Source organism: Ictidomys tridecemlineatus, chromosome 7, assembly GCF_052094955.1.
Source record: "Ictidomys tridecemlineatus isolate mIctTri1 chromosome 7, mIctTri1.hap1, whole genome shotgun sequence".
In the NCBI taxonomy this organism is placed as follows: Eukaryota; Metazoa; Chordata; class Mammalia; order Rodentia; family Sciuridae; genus Ictidomys; species Ictidomys tridecemlineatus.
In genome coordinates this window covers 80,796,768-80,814,199 of record NC_135483.1, presented here as the reverse complement: position 1 = coordinate 80,814,199, position 17,432 = coordinate 80,796,768, and the positions used below count along the sequence as shown (strand labels likewise).

The 17,432-nt window shown below is 37.5% G+C and overlaps 1 long non-coding RNA gene across 1 annotated transcript in view; it reads right to left on the bottom strand.

Moving 5' to 3' along the window:
- LOC144365501 (uncharacterized) overlaps positions 1-17,432 on the bottom strand; it is a 44,148-nt gene that overhangs the window by 22,289 nt on the left and 4,427 nt on the right. Inside the window, exons 3-5 of the long non-coding RNA XR_013424005.1 lie at positions 13,550-13,676; positions 6,808-6,908; positions 6,109-6,234 (exon numbers count right to left, since the gene is read on the bottom strand). This is a non-coding gene — a long non-coding RNA (uncharacterized LOC144365501). The remainder of the gene's footprint in view (positions 1-6,108; positions 6,235-6,807; positions 6,909-13,549; positions 13,677-17,432) is intronic.

The following is a 17,432-nucleotide window of genomic DNA, read 5'->3' as shown; positions in this document are numbered from 1 at the left end:
ACCCCTCTGGAAGATGGTCCGTAGTTGCCTTACGGATGGCAGATGCCAGGAAGCGCTTGTTAAAGGGCAAGAAGTTTTAGAACACTTACATGAGGAAAAATCAGAAACAATAGAGAGCGAAGTATCTCAGGAAGAGGGGAGTGTACGGGGCGTGGAGAACGGGAGGAGGCGACTGTATCCAGATCTCAGTGTGCTACGCACGCCCCCATGCGAAAGTGGGTCAGAGGTGGAAGATAATGAAGAGGAGGAGCTGGAGACGCTGTCTCGGCAGCTAGGGAGTTTAGGTACAGGGAACAGAGATAAGCAAGGGCTCAAGAAAGGACAGCCTCCCGATCCGCCTCCGTATGGTGGGGGTGTTTCGGGACGAAGTTTCCACTCCCAAACATGGAGGGCTGTTAATGCTGAGATGGGTCTTGCTTATCCAGTTTTTCAGGATGATAATAGGGGAAGATTTCATGAGCTTTTGGATTTCAAATTTGTAAAGACCCTGGCGGAGTCTGTGCGCACTTATGGGGTTGATGCCACTTTTACACTAACTCAGGTAGAGAATCTGTCCAGATACTGCATGACTCCCTCTGATTGGGCTAGCCTCGTTCGGGCTTGCGTCTCCGCAGGCAAATATTTGGACTGGAGAGCATTTGTGCTAGAGGGCGCAGCAGAGCAGGCCACCCAAAATCATGCAGCAGGACACCCCCATTGGGACAAAGACATGCTTTTGGGGCAAGGGAGATTTGCTAATCAACAGACAGGATTTCCTCTTGAAGCATATGACCAGATTAATAATATTTCCATTCGGGCATGGAAATCACTTCCAAATAGAGGAGAGGTGTCTGGTAACCTGACTAAAATTATACAAGGCCCTACGGAACCCTTTTCAGATTTTGTAACAAGGATGGTGGATGCTGCTGGAAAGATTTTTGGAGATCCTGATAGAGCCATGCCCCTTATCAAGCAATTGGTCTTCAGGACTGTTTCTTTTCTATTCCTTTGCATCCTAAAGACTCACAGCGTTTTGCCTTCACCCTTCCCTCGTGTAATCACGAGGAACCAGATCAAAGGTTTGAGTGGGTTGTTTTACCACAGGGAATGTCTAACAGTCCCACGATTTGTCAGATGTATGCAGGGAAGGCACTCGCACCTCTCAGACAAAAATATCCTTCCATCAAGATTATTCATTATATGGATGATGTATTATTGGCAGCCAAATTACAACAGTCAGTTAATGAGGCCTATAAAGACCTGGTGAAGTTGTTAGCTCAATATGGATTACATATTGCACCTAAAAAGGTTCAAACAGGGGATTCTATTAAATATTTGGGAGCGACGATTAGATATGACATGTTAAAAAGTTACTATACGAACTCAAGATCTCCAAACTCTAAATGATTTTCAAAAACTGTTGGGAGATATTAATTGGATAAGAGGTTATTTACATATTCCTAATATCGTGCTCCAGCCTTTGTATGCTATTCTTAAGGGTGATCCAGATCTTACTTCCCCTCATACCCTCACTAAAGAGGCCAGAGCGGCCCTTATAAAAGTAGAAGAAGCTATACAACATGCTACTCTATGCAGGCTCCAGAGTGATAAACCTTTCCAGTTATGTGTGCTTGCCACTATGCGGCAGCCTACTGGAGTACTGTGGCAAGATGGGCCTTTACTATGGATCCACCCACATGTATCCCCAGGAAAATCTTTAGAATACTATCCTGATGCTGTTGCAGCGTTAGCACTTAGAGGGATTCAACAGAGCATTCAATTTTTCAAACAAGCACCTTCTTCTCTTATCGTACCCTATTCTAAAGCTCAAATTAATGTTTTGTGTGCTACTCTAGACAACTGGGCCATTCTATGTTGCTCGTTTCAAGGGGATATTGATAATCATTACCCTTTTCATCCATTACTCCATTTTGTTAAAAAACATCCTATCATTTTCCCTAAAGTAACTTCACCCACTCCAATTCCGGGGGCTGTTAACATTTTTACTGATGGCTCTAAGTCTGGAATGGGAGCTTATGTGATTAATGACTCTCCCCCTGTCCAGCATCAATTTGCTCCTGGAAATCCACAATGGGTAGAACTACAAATTGTCACTGAAGTTTTTAAACAGTGTTCTTTTCCTTTCAATCTCATTTCGGATGCCATCTATGTGGGGCAGGCACTCAAAATTCTGGAGGCTGTAGGAGCTATTAGTGACACCCATAATGTATCTCCTTACTTTAATCAGCTTCAACGGCTTATCCATAGCCGTACTGCCCCTTTCTATCCAATGCACATTCGGGCTCACACCTCTCTTCCTGGCCCGTTATCACAGGGTAATGCCTGTGCTGACTCGGCAACTAGAAGCCAGTTGGTATGCTTGGCCTCCTCCTTAGAAGAAGCTAAATTGTTTCATCACAACTTTCATGTCAATGCTATGACACTGCGCAGACGTTTTTCCATCTCAAGAGCGGATGCTCATCAGATAGTATTACAATGTCCCCATTGTGTCACATTTCTTCATCCTCCTACTTATGGTGTAAACCCACGAGGATTGAAGCCATTGGTTGTCTGGCAAATGGACGTAACTCACGTGCCTGACTTTGGTAACCTCAAATATGTACATGTTTCTATTGACACATACTCTGGAATTATTCATGCTTCTGCTTTATCGGGAGAAAAGGCACGTAATGTCATTAATCATTGCTTAGAGGCTTGGGCAGCATGGGGTGCACCTGCATCCCTTAAGACTGATAATGGACCTGCTTATACTGGCAGACAGTTTACATCTTTTTGTTCTACTATGGGAGTACAACTTGCTCATGGGTTGCCTTACAATCCTCAAGGGCAAGGCATTGTTGAACGTGCCCACCGCACCTTAAAAGAAACCTTAGAAAAACAAAAAGGGGGAATAGGAGTTGACCACACTCCTAAAGAACGCCTGTCCTTAGCTCTCTTTACCATTAATTTTTTGAATTTGGATATTCATGGCCGCTCTGCGGCCTATAGACATGTGTCCCCTCAGCCCTCTGTGACTGGCTATGTTAAGTGGAAGGATGTTCTTACGGGCCAATGGAATGGCCCTCACCCCGTGCTGACATGGGCACGAGGATCTGTATGTGTTTTCCCCCAGGATCGCACGGAGCCGCTGTGGATCCCTGAACACCTGACAAGAAGAGTCTCGAGATCTACTAACCAGCAGCAGGAGGTGCCACAACAGTCCCATGATGAGAAGCTTCATTCTGATGAGTGCTCTGGCTCTGATGCTGGTGCCAACGGTACAGATGGCACCAATGCAGTGGTGGGCAGTGGCACGGGCATGGCCAATGCCAATGCCAGTTCATAGTAATTCTAGTGTCCTCCCCACTCTTTTTTCTTCCTCATGTGAGATGTCTGCTCCTTGTACCTCTCCTAGAGGGGGACATGGAAAATATTTTTAACCAGTCTCAAGTTAATCTCACAGGAGTTTTTTGTTTCAGCCTTGGGAACACTAATTGTATTAGCCTTAAGACCAAAAATTTGACTAACTGGGAGGACCCATTGCGGTCCAGTCGAGTCTCAGGGAGTATTCTCAGTGCTGTATTGAGCCAAGTAGTTTCAGGGAAGCAATCAGGCTCAGGGACCCCCGCAACTAGCTCTGTTTTAAACATAACTACGTTAGCTATTATCTTTGAGGTACTAATCCCAATGCCTCCTTCTTCTAATAGTACTTGCAATGCCACTCATTTCAAGGCCTCTCCTTACTGTATCCCTAATTTTGGTTTTCCCCCAACATTTACGCCTTGTCAGGATCATTCTTGGGAGAAACATCAAGTTGCTAAAGGTTTCTCCTTTTCCCCCCCTCTGAAGAGATATGTTTAGAACTTTAACAACATTTCCAACTCCTCTACAGGAACAGGTTGGTCCTGGTTTCAATGGCTCATTTCCAATGAGAAGGGGGCTTCAGCCGATATTTCTGCATTGGCTCAATTACTAGGAGCCAAAAGTTGGCTGGCTAATGTTTCTGGCACTACTAAGGAGAGTGAATGAGGTAATAGGCTTACATCTGTTTCGTTCAACTCTCTGTTACATAGTGCCACATTGCCTCCTGCAATGGTCTGTATCCAATCCCCGTTCCTGTTCCTCTTAGCTAATGACACCTCATTGGGGATGCTGGATTGTTCTAATATTACCTGTTTCTTATCTGAGTGTTGGAATGGTTCTTGGACTGTAGCAGTGATTATGAAAATTCCAACTTTTGTCCCAATCCCAGTCACTGCGGATCCAGATAACTTTCCTATTGTAGAGCTACTTAGAGTCCGCAGAGATTTTGGAATCACAGCAGCTATAGTGACAGCCGTGGCGGCGTCTGCTGTTGCAGCAGTTACGGCCGGAGTAGCCATGGCCAGTCAAGTACAAACTTCTGCCACTATTAATCAAGTTGTTCAACAAACGTCCACTATACTTGAATCGCAAAATGCGATTAATCAACATATTTTGTCAGGGATTTTAGCTGCCAACCAAAGAATAGATTTTCTTCAAGCTCAGGTAGAGGAATTGGCTGACCTAGTACTTTTAGGCTGCATTGACCAACGTGCACATTTATGTATAACCTCTGTCAGATTTAATGATTCCAGGAATGCTTCCCACATCATTGGTGGATATCTGGCCGGGAATTGGTCCATGGAAGCGGAAGACATGATCCAGTCTCAACTAACCCAGATAGCTGTCTTGAATAGTACCCGTGTCGATCCCGTGACTCTGGGTCAATTCACCAATTGGATATCTTCTGCTTTTTCCTTTTTTAAGGAGTGGGTGGGAGTAGGCATTTTTGGTGCACTGTGTTGTTTTGGTATGTTCCTCTGTTTGTGGTTTCTCTGTCGCCTTAAAGCTCGTAGTGCTCAAGATAAGGCTATGATCATACAAGCTCTTGCTGCTTTAGAAACTGGCAACTCACCTCAAGTCTGGCTTGCGCATCTTAAACAGTAAATCTTTGACATGGTCATTGCACCCCAAGTTATTATAACATTGCACTGGGATTGACATGTCTTTCCTCGTTATTCTCTTAGTGTCAGAAAGCCCTTGCACTCTGCCGGTCTTGCTACTATTGCACGCAGATGGGTTTCTACACTAGTGTCTTTGACATGGTCGTTGCACCCCAAGTTATTCTAACATTGCTCTGGGTTCGACATGTCCTTCTTTTGCCTTTCTTTTAGTGCTGGAAAGCCCTTGCACTCTGCAGGTCTTGTTGCCATTGCACGCAGAAGGGTTTCCACACTGGTCTTTATCTATCACTTTAAAGTCCGTGCCTTTCTTTCAGGGTGCTGCCAACTTGTTTGTAGTTGTACTTCTAGACAGCCACAGTTCAACCTCAGCTATTCCCTCTTACTCACCATCGTCACGATACAGGATGCGAGGCAAGGCACTGCACTTGAGTGATCCATTGAGAAGAGGGACCTCAAGGGGAGCATGTCCTATTGCATGCGGGTTTGACGTGTCTCCGCCCCGCCCCACGAAAAAAGGCGTCGGCTGATATGGTGTCAGATCTGGGGAAGGCGCCCCCTAGGGCTGGACCATACTATGCAGCCACTTCTGCACAGTGGGATAGGACCTCTACTCTCGCCTGTATTGTCTTAGTGAAACAAAAAGGGGGAGCTGTGGTGAGCCGTTCCTGCGGACTGTGGTCGCCATCACATGATGGCGCTGGCTCCGCTGTGGTCTGTGAAGGACAACTCCGTATCAGAGAGAGTTGGCATATTGTCAACTCCTTATCAGAGAGAGTTGGCGTGTTGTTTTCTAGCACCCTGTGAGAAGGGTCCACGTGGCAGCTTCGCATTGGGGTTCACGGTGCTTTATTAAGGCTGGGAGGGGCATCCGAGGGAGATTAGAAGAATTATTAGAAAAATATCAAGGGCCTGAATAAACTGCTGAAAGAAGATTCCTGAGTCACGTCTTCCTTGCGGGCAAGGGGGTCGTGACAGATATATTCTTACAGACACACAGCTCCTCAGAAGTAAGTGAAATAAATTGAATTTTTTTCAGATATTAATTGCTTCTGGTGTCATTTGACCATAAAATTTTTATCATAATAAATAGGGACTACTAATTGGTTTTGTCCATTAAAATACAATTTTTGAACTTTACTCTCACCTATATTTTCCCATTGTTTTCTTAGTTGTAAATGGTCAAGGTCATACTTTCCATATCTTCCCTCTCTCTCTCTCTCTTTTATTCCCCGCTCTGGTAAAATTTCTCGAGGATGATGAGAAGTCATGGCTGAAATAAAAATAATAATCATGTTTACTTACTGTACTGGGCTGAGTATATTTTGCAAACATAGAAAATTACAGAAATAAAGAAACAGCAGCAGGGGAGTATGTTATTAAATCTAAGCCCATTGTTAAAGCAGAAACATATAAATCAAATAAAGAATGTACACAGAAAATTACTTTGAGAACTATCCAAATCATCTTAGTGTTCACAGTATCCAAGATGAGTACATCACTATGGAGAGTAATACAGTAGAGGAAAATATGTTGTGTTACACAAAGCCTTTCCTCCTTCACAATATATTTTAAAAACCTACCAACTTTCTTCTGTGTTATTAAAAAAGAAAAACATGAAACATGCAAATGTTTGGGGACTGTTGTAAAAGGGGTTCCTGCTTACCAACAGAAAAAAAACATGGCTAAATCTACTATAAGAAAATAAGTTATGAATTACTCACAGGGAATAGTAAATTATCATTTAAAAGAAGTTTACTGAACTAAACCAACACACAAAAAATGGAATAAAATTTAATCAAGAATTGTTAATAGTAATAAGCAGAATATTTGTTTAGTCTCCTACCTTTGTTCACCGAGCAGCACTGAGGTAGCGATCTCCTCCCAGGTAGAGACTGCTGCACACATCGTGTAGACCACATCATGCTCTGTGAAACTGGTCTGTTTCTGGCAGAGGCACCCAAGTGGATGAGATTTTTTTAAGGATTTTAGATTTCTGGAGTCTAACCAGCGTGCAAGAACTAAAATTACTCTTCAAAAGTGAAAACAATACAATCTGGACAATATAGACCCCCTGTCAACTGTACAGTCAGAAATATCTAGATTTCCAAAGGAAGAAGAACAAACCAACTGTGTCAAAAGAAATCAGCTAAGAGGTACTGATGAGGAGATACCTCGGATGTCAGATTTCAAGTACAAAGATTATATATCAACAACTATTGTGGAGAAATTTAAGGTCTTTGTGGAAATGCAGGACCTGATGTTTTTTGAGATGAGGGAAACCCTGAAAAATGACCTAAAGGAAATGCTAGTAAAATGTAAGATATCTGAAACAAAAGATAAACATCACTGTAGTAGCAGGGAAAAGTGGCAGGAAAGAAGAGATTTAGCTTCACAAAAAACAGAGTTGAGGGAACAAGAAGAAAGAATTCTAAATTCGCTGAGTGTACTGAAAACTTATCTTTTAGAAATGAGGAAATAGACAAGCTGAGCTGTAAATGGGACAAAGCCAAGATGTCCACTAGCAATCAAGGGAAGGGATTATCCCAGAATGAGCCCCAAAGTTACCAAGCCATTGGAGGGATGGCAGAAGCCTCAGATATGAACGAGGACACATGTAGAAATGGCAGTCACCACATACAACTGCCCAACAAAGAGAAGAGAAAGCATAGGGAGGGTGGAGCAGTAAACACAATGGAAGAAAAAACCTCCAGAGCCTCAGTAACAAAGAGAAGACCGTCAAAATATCAAGAGAAGAAGAAACTCTGATGGATGAAGGAGCCCTGCTCACCCTGGCTACAGACCCTCTGGCATCAGCTACCTTGGAAATCAGTAAGCAGTGGAGCGACATCTTCAACATTTTGAGAGAAAATGGTTTTGGCCCTGAGTTTCAGTGTGAGGTCCAATTAGCATTTAAATGTGATGATAAGATGAAGACATTTTCAGATCTGCAAAGCTTATAACAATTTACCAGCCAAAAACTTATCTTAGAAGAACTACTGAACCGTGTGCCCCCACAGAAGGAAGAACCAAATCTTGGAGGAGGATATAGGAACTCTGTAAAAGAGGGTAACATGTAGAAAATTCAAAACATGAAGCTGGAGGAACAGTAAGTGATGGCTTGCATTTCTTATTCACCAAAGAGGTAAAAGTTGCTAGGCCAGAAGTGAAGAACTTAGAGACTCGGGAGGAAGAGTTTTCAGAGTGGAAGGATAAAGGAATCCCTACTTTTGAGGTGACAGGAGAAGACTCAGAGACCCACAAGGAAGAAATCTTTTATGTGAGGGCAGAAGAGGAAGAAGGGGCCTGTAATGTGGAAGAGGAGGGACAAGAGGAGATGGAAGAAGAGGAGACCTCTGGGGAAGAGGAGGAGGAGTGGTAGGAGGAGGAAGAGTGGTGGGAGGAGGAGAAGGAGTGGTCGGAGGAGGAGGAGAAGGGCGAAGATGATTCAATATTATGTGAGAAAAGGGACTCAACCTGTTGCCTTGTTCCTGCAGACAAGTGTGATGGTAAGATAGGAGCTGATGAAGAGGTTATGGTGTTCAGTAAAGTGCGGAATTCTGAGAATGAGGAGGAAGAGGAAGTAGGAGGGTTTTCTATGTGGAAGAATCTTCAAACACAAACATCCAAAGAGGAAGACCTAATCCAGGAAACAGAAACAAACTATAGAACAACCGTGATCAGTGTCCTCAGATAGATGGGAGAAGAGATTGGGAAAATTAAAAAATGCCTTACAAATATCCTGGAAACTAAGAATTCAATAGATGATCTGAGGAGTAGAATAGACATCCTTGAAGAAAGACTACAATCTAGATGATGAAACGGCAAAATTCTCTAGGGATATCATACACGTTGTGGCCAATCAGATAATAAATTAATGCTAAGGGAGAGGGAGGATAGATTCAGAAGTGTCAACCTCCGTTTGATAGGAATCCCAGAAAAAGAGAGTGAAGAGAATGAAGCAGAGGACATACTACAGGAAGAAATTGAAGAAGATTTTCCAGAGCCTCTGGATTCTAGTCTTGGGATAGCGAGGGCTCACTGAATCCCCAGCGTGATCGATAAAAACAGACTGACTCCGAGACACATCTTGGTGAAGTTTTTGAATTGTAGTGATAAAGAGAAAATCCTAAAGGCTTCTAGAGAGAAAAAAGAAAACACCTACAGAAAAACTTACACCCTAGAATCCTGAAGCCAGCCAAATTGGCATTTGATTTCCAGGGTCAAACAAAGATATTTTTTGTTATGGAAGAATTTAGGAAGTTTATTTCTTGTGTACCCACTTTGAAAGAATTCTTGGAGAAAACAACACAGGTGGCTGCAACTTACACTCTCCTCACCCCAACATATATCTAGAAAATTGACAAATACAACATCATGTCTGTCCAGAAGAGTGGGAGCTAACTGTTTATTTTGGGTTGAGGGAAAAGGAGTGGTATTACTCAGATGTTAGGAAGCTTAAAGGGCATATTTTTAAAATTTAACGATAGTCATTTTAGTTTGCCTAGGGTGAAGATTCTGTATTACTGAGCGGGGAGGAAGAAATCTGTCCATGGAACAGATGGGGAAAGTTATAGAAATGTACAGGGGAAAGGTGGCAGGGTAAAGCAGAGAAGAAAAAATGAACCTGCTGAATGTATGGGGAAGAATATTTCATAATATTATCATGTATTAGTGAGTCTGCTTTTTCCATTTGAATATACTCATTTTGCTATTAAAAGTTTTACCTTTTCCATCGTACTTTGTCCTAACTGTATGTAGTTGAATAGTTTTTCAATTTTACTGCCTAACTCCATACAGATAAACTCTCTTCCCTGTGTTTTCAAAGAGAGAGAGAGAGAGAGAGAGAGAGAGAGAGAGAGAGAGAGAGAGAGAGAATATATGTGTGTTTAAAGACTTTCTTTAGAAAATGTCTGAAAGAGTCACAGGTGGTTGTACATAGCAACATAGGAGGTTGAGCCAGACGGACCAAAATTTCAAGGCCAGCCAAGGTAAAAATGCAAATGGTAGTTCTCTTGCCAGTACTAATAAATGCATCTCAGAAAATAAGAAAAATAAAACATCCAAGCAGCTCAATTATCTCCAAGTTGTAAAGACTCAAAGCAGGTTTTAATCCAAATTTTAAAACTTACAGAGAATATTCAGAGCAACCAAGAGAAAAAGATGGGTCACCTAGAAATGTGTAACTACATAATTGTAAAATCCTTAGTCAAAACTTCACAATACAGAAAGGAATTCAGTACTATTTTCAAGGGATGGAAGAATTAAATTATCAACCAAGACATTATATTCAAAGCTACTATCTTTCAAAAGAGAAGGAAAATAAAGACTTTGAAGATATAAATGCACACACTATCCATCAACACTAGATCTATTCTCCAAAAAGTATGAAAGGTAATCCTTCATACTGAAATTTAAGTGTGCACAGCAACACAAGTCATATGAAATTCTAAATATTTCTTGGCACAAACAATTTATTTTATTGTAATAATGGGACACAAAACATATAATTTTGCAATAGAATTTGAAAGACAAAAGCATAAAAGCAAAACTATTAATAGACATATATACCTGTAACAATAATATAGTTTTGAAAAGCCACAAATGTATTGAATTTTAATAAAGTGAAGTCAAGTTGATACTCATACAAAGTATGAGTAGGAGATTCTTCATTTTTAGATATTTTTATTGGCAAATTCAAGATTACAAAATTCTGATCAAAACAAACCTTGGCTATCTGAATTAACTCTAAAAATTACAACTGAAGGTAGTCCACAGTATACTCGAAATCTAAGGACACACACATACTGAAAGCAAAGGGATACAAGAATGACACATACAAAAGTGACCAAACAAAACCTGTGCTGTCTAAATAATAGTACAAAAAACATAGTTTAAGACAGTTATAGCACATAAAAAATGTTTTAAATTTAAAAAAGTCTTTGAAAAGAGGCAAAATAGAGAAAAGGAACCTTTCCCTAGGTTCTGAATTCAGAGTAAATACATTCGAAATGTATATCATACTTCCCAAACACACAAAGAAAACATTGAGAGAGTTGAATGAAAACAAAGAATCACTGTCATCCTAGGAGACATCAATCCCCACTTACTGAAAAGGGAAATACAGTGAAGCAAAATGGTAAATGCAAAGTATAAGACTTTGAAAATATTTTGAAACTATTGTAGATTTATAGAATCCCTATTCTTAATCACAAGTGGGATATTATGCTGGATAGACCAATTTTATGTATTAAAACAAAAGTTAATAAATATTTAAGTGATAGTTACTTTGTAACCAACATGGAATAAAAATTTGAAGTAAAAAGTGATAGGAATGTTAAAAAAAAACCCTAAATATGTGTCAGTTGACTGAACACTCTTGGGCATGCTGTTGTTCAAGAATTGAAAGATAAAATTAAAAGATGTTTATACTACTTAAAGTTAACTAGAGACTCCAGATAATATGCATTAGACTCCCATTGTTAAAAATACTTTTTTTTGCAGATAAATCTATCCTTTAAATTGTATGAATATCCCCCAAAATACAAATAAGACTATTTCCCTGCTTCAAAATATAGTAAAATTTACAACATTCAATTGTAAATGCAGACATGGAGTTAGATAGAGGGACTTCTTAGTGAGTGTGGCAATAACCTTCACATCAATAGCAAATTAATAACATTGCACACCAGTTTTTTTACATTGTTATTCAACAGAGCCATCTTGGGGGATGCAGACCAAATATCCCTTGAAAAGAATAATGATCCAATGTGGAATATAGAAACTATAGAACATTGAAGTCAAAGAATTTATTCTAATTATATATTTTACAAAATGTATATACACTATGTTAACTGAAATGTCACAGAAAGAATACTGCAGAATTCTACAAATACGACATCTCTAAACTAAAGAAGCAGCTTTCTGAACAAAAGAGAATGGTTTTGTGATGGGGAGACAGAAATGAGCCCTTGCTTCCTAGGCATAGTTTTTTGTTGGTTTTTTTTTTTTTGAGATCTAAACTTTTTACAGATATATTGTATAACAATTTGAATTAATATTACTGAACTGTACATTTAAATTTTTGGAGACAGTAAGTTTTATTATGTAGTTTTGATCATAATGAAAATTACAAACAATACGTAAAAGAGATTTGCAACATTTCTCAAAACTTCATTTAAAATAATGTGGTCTTTATCCTCTAAATAAGAATAAACTCATCAATATACAAATGATGGGCATGCTTGTAATCTCAGCTACTAGGAAGTCTGAGGCAGGAAAATTGCAAATTCAAGACATCTTCAATAACTTAGTGAGAACCTCTCTCAAACTATGAATGAAAAGGAGCTTGGGGTGTAGTTCAGCATTAGAGTATCACTGTCATCGATCCACATTACATTCACATATAGAAAATTTAAATTTCTACGTACATGGGCAGATTAAAAGCCAATTAAGATAAAATATAAAAGTCATCGACAAAAGAGGTTTCATATTTATACAAGCAAAAGCACATATAACATTATTGGCAATACAAACAAGAGTTATGCATATCTTAATTTGTGAAGAAATTAACTGATATGAGAAAACGCAGTCTGCAACAGAGAATCTACTCTACACAATGAAAAAATAAGGAAAAAATTCACCAACCAAATTGTAAATATCCACAGATGTATTATTTTACAAATCCTCTTATTCAACTACAACTTACACCATCTCTCAAAAGAGCAGTCTTTGTCCATCTTGACTTTCATTTCATGGCAGATAATTTCACAAAAACTCCATTACACATATCACAAAGAACTCTGATAAGAAAATTTTAATGAAAAAAAAATGTACAAATAAGTTTAGAGTAACTGACTTATGATATTAATGTATTACAATGGGTTGACCTAGTGGTCTCCAGAAATGTACAAAAAGTTCCTGCAAATAATGGAAGAGGGGCTGGAATTATAGACTAGTGGTAGAGGGTTTGCCTACCATTTATGAGGCCCTGGGTTCGATCCTCAGCAACACATATAAATAAATGAGAATTTCATTAACAACTAAAAAAATCTTTAAAAATTATGGAAGAGCCGTCAGATAATATTGACACTCAAAAGGTAAAGGGAGTGTTTTGTTGTTAATTTGCATGTATGGAGACATTAATGGAGGAAAAGCAGGAAAGTAGATTATTTTAAAGCACAAAACACAGGACAGATTCTTCTATGATAACAAGAGAAAGAAATTCAAGCTTCTCAAAAATCTTTTCTGCTGGATAACTTCTCGATCAATCTTTTTGAATTTAGGCTTCCTCCTCTACCTCATCTATGTCCTCTGCTATATGTGTGCCACAGTATTTGACATGACTGCATTTCTCTAAGTCAACTATATGTCAAGTGAAGGATATATATCATGCCAACAAAGAAAAACATTAAGGATGAAAAGAAACTTAATATTTTCTTGTGAGCACCAAAAACTACCCCATCTTTTTTATTGAAAACACGAATCTGAATCATCCCATTCTTATGGTGAAGTTCTCAAAATATATACTTCAAGGGAAGAAATTTAAATAATGATAATTAGGAATTTTGAAGGAAAGTTATGCTCACCCACAAAGACCAGGTCGTTGTAGGTCTCCAACATCACTTCTCTATATAAATTCTGCTGAGGAGGATCCAGGAATTCCCATTTCTCCTCAGAGAAATCAATGGCTACATCCCTGAATATCAATTGCTCCTAAAATAAAAATTGGTAGATCAATAGCACACAGACAAAACCATTATTCAGTGTTTAGTTTGGATTAAGAATTAGTAGAACTGACTGTCATGTAGGAGAGTGACTTTAATTATGTAATAAGATATGAATTTTCCTCTGAATTAGATAATGGAAAGTAAGTCCTAACACAGTATATATATAAATAAGAACTATTGTTTTTAACTAAAAGCTTTGTCACATTGTTTATATTTGTAGGGCTTCTCTCCAGTATAAATTCTCTGGTGGTGAACAAGGCCTGATTTTTTGTATGATTTCTGGTATTCACTCTCACTTGTAGTTTTCCATAATTTCTTTTGTTGTAAATAGTCAAGATCATAACTTCTATATTTTCTATTTATTGCTTTGTGAAATATATGTTTAATACCCTTTTTGGGTGAATATTCTTGGAGATCATGAGGAGTCGTGGCTGAAATAAACAAAAATTTTAAAAAAATACCTACTAGACTTGTATAAATATATTTTGCATATACAACATGAAATTAAGTTAAAATAAGTACATCAGGAGTGTGGCAGATTAGTCAGTCCAAAGTCAACATAAATCCAAAAATATATCAATTCAATAAAAATGTACAGACAAAATTACCTTGAGAATATTACCCAATTTTTGTATAGACCACAGTATCCAAGAGGAGTACATGATTAAGAAGAGTAATATAATATAGGGAAGGAAAGTATGTTACTTTTATCATACACAGCCTTTTGTCCTCTATAAGATAAAAACGTGTATTTAGGAAACATATACAAACATGTGTGGCTTTTTCAAAGAGTGTCCAAAAACTGGTTTTTGTCTACCATGACATAGAGACATAAAAATAACTAGTAGATTTTGAGTGATAATACCACAAATGTTCAAAAAGGGTAAAGAGGCTATGGACTCTTAAAAATAAATATGAACAAAAAATTACTAAGAAATGTAACATATATGTCTATAAAATTTTTCATAAAAACATGTTAAAAGACTATAAAAACCTTGAATAGCCTATGGCCATAATACATGGATGAAGTCAACACATGACAATCAAGTATAATAAATTGATTTTTATTTTTTTTAAATTCATGTGATATGATTATTTCTTTTATTGACAAATACAATTTTGTTTCTTTACTAAATATATCATGGTATTTTATATTATGTATACAAGGTAAAATGACTAAATAGAATGAATTAACACAATCATTATTTCATATAATTATCAGTTTTTTTCTTACAAGGTATTGTATTCCTTCTACTAGTATTTATGAAGAATATAATATACTCACCATGTGGTAAAACAAAACTCTTGACTCTCTTATGCTCAATAAAAAAATATGGAGACTTTGACTATAATATCAACCATACACAAAACATAGTACCTGGTGAGCAAAATTTTACCCACTAAATTTCTGACTTCCACATGTGAATCAAATGCTCCTGCAATTTAATCTCTGCCTGCCACATTTCACTTAATGCAAAGTCCTGCATATATTTCTTATAACACTTTATGAGACAAAATATTTTCATAACTAAATAATAATAGTATATAAGTACAATATTTTTACTCATTTGATCATTGATGGGCACATACATTGAGTCCCTAGCCTTAATATTGAGAACAATGTTTTCTATAAACACAAAAGCAGAGGTATCTCTTCAATTTTCTGATTTAATTGTTCATAGATACATATTTAGTACTGGCATTTCTGAATCTTTAGGTCATCCAACTTTTAATTTTTCATGTGTGGTGCTTGAGATTAACCCCCAAAACTACAACACAAGTCTTTTTAAAATTGCTTGAGTCATGCTTTTTGTAAATTGCTGTGACTTCCCTCAAACATGAAGTACTTTTGCATGGCCTCCCAATTAGCTAACATTACAAGGATGCAGCACTGTTCTTGCCTATTTTTATTTATTTAAAAGTTTTTATACTTTTTTTCCCAAAATGGACTATATAATCTATTGTTGGCTCCTTTAATGAACAAATAAAAAATAGTACAGCAAATATAAACAAAGAGAATCATGGCTTGATCCAAGTGACAAAAAAAGAAAAAAAATAAGAATTGAACATTAGGCTACTGACAGTTATGAATTACTCAATGAACACTAAATAACTAAAGAAAATTTAGAGAATGAAATTGAAATAAAAAATATTAACAAAAATAAGCACAAATTGTGTATGTGAATAATTCTTTAAGAAAAAATGAGGGGCTGGGGATATGGCTCAAGTAGTAACATGCTTGCCTGGCATGTGTGAGGCACTGGGTTCGATCCTCAGCACCACATAAAAATAAAATAAATATATTGTGTTCACCTAAAGCTAAAAAATAAATATTAGAAAAATAAAGAAAATGTTTAAAAAAAAGAAAAAAGAAAAAATGAGAGGGGCATTCCTAGTGTGTAAAGCTCAAATTCTACCAATATAGGAGAGGCTTATCAAGCAGGACCAAATTTAAGACAAGTCTAAGCAACTTGTGAAATACTGTAAAAATTAAAAACCTATAGGATATATAAAGGGAAGTGGGATATATATATATATATATATATGTGTGTGTGTGTGTGTGTGTGTGTGTGTGTGTGTGTGTGTGTGTAAAGGGACGTGTGAATAGAATCCAAGCATGCCACAATAAAAAACAATGATTCAGAAATTCGATCATTAATCAAAATGTAAAAATAAGAAATATAGAAAACAACTTATAAAGAAGAAGTATAATGAGTTATTTACTTCAAAATATTTATGATTACTAATGTATTATTGCAAAACACAAAACAAAAGAAAAAAATTATTAACAGAATTGAATCTAAAAAATGAAAATGCCAAGTCAGTTCCAGTAGAGAACATGGAAAGAAACCAAGCATGATCTGCTCCTAGAGGCCCTATTTGTTTAAAGATGGATAATTCCCCTGCCTTTACATCTCATCCTTTTGCACAATTTTTAATCAATGAGATATAGTTGTAAGTCATGATCCTTTTGGACAAGCTTTTGTTGAATGAGCAAATTGTATCCTAATACTTACCTTTTAAAACAGAAAAAAAAAACAAACAAAGATCTAGCCTCTTTCATATTAATATGCATTAAATATTGTTTTACTTACAGTTAATGTGCTCAATATATAACGTAAAGTTAATACTCAAAATTGGTCATGTGCATTTGTATAGACATTTTATTCTCAAACAGTCATTACCAAAAAAAAATATGTAATATATAAGATTCCACCTGACCAGCATGACAAGATCCTATGCCTTTGATCACATGGGGAAAAGCATAGACTGGTACACTTATGCCAACATGTCCTTTTGGACTCTAGATTAATGCATGAAATATAGGAATTACAAATGTACATCAGGGACTTCACAAGCTGATTCCTAAGTTTCATGTAACCCTGAAAGAAAAGAGTTCCTCCAAACAAGAGAATAATCATTCTCCTCAAAAAAGGAGAAACATTAAGAGAGGAACCCAAGATACTACAATTCCAGTTACTTTGGGGATAGAAAACCATTAACAGCCTCAGCTCAACAGATGTTGGCTTTAATGGGGTTAGAATGTACTCTAGATAACCTGGTTACTGCTTTGATTGCTAAACTCACAAAAAACTCTGTAAATAACAATGTTGCTCTGTTTTTGTACACCAGCTGTGGAAAATTCAGGACTGTCAGATCCTGGACTTCTACAACCCATTACAATATCTTGACTCACTTGGATGAAATTGTTATATACCTGCAAAAATGTCTCATGGTATTC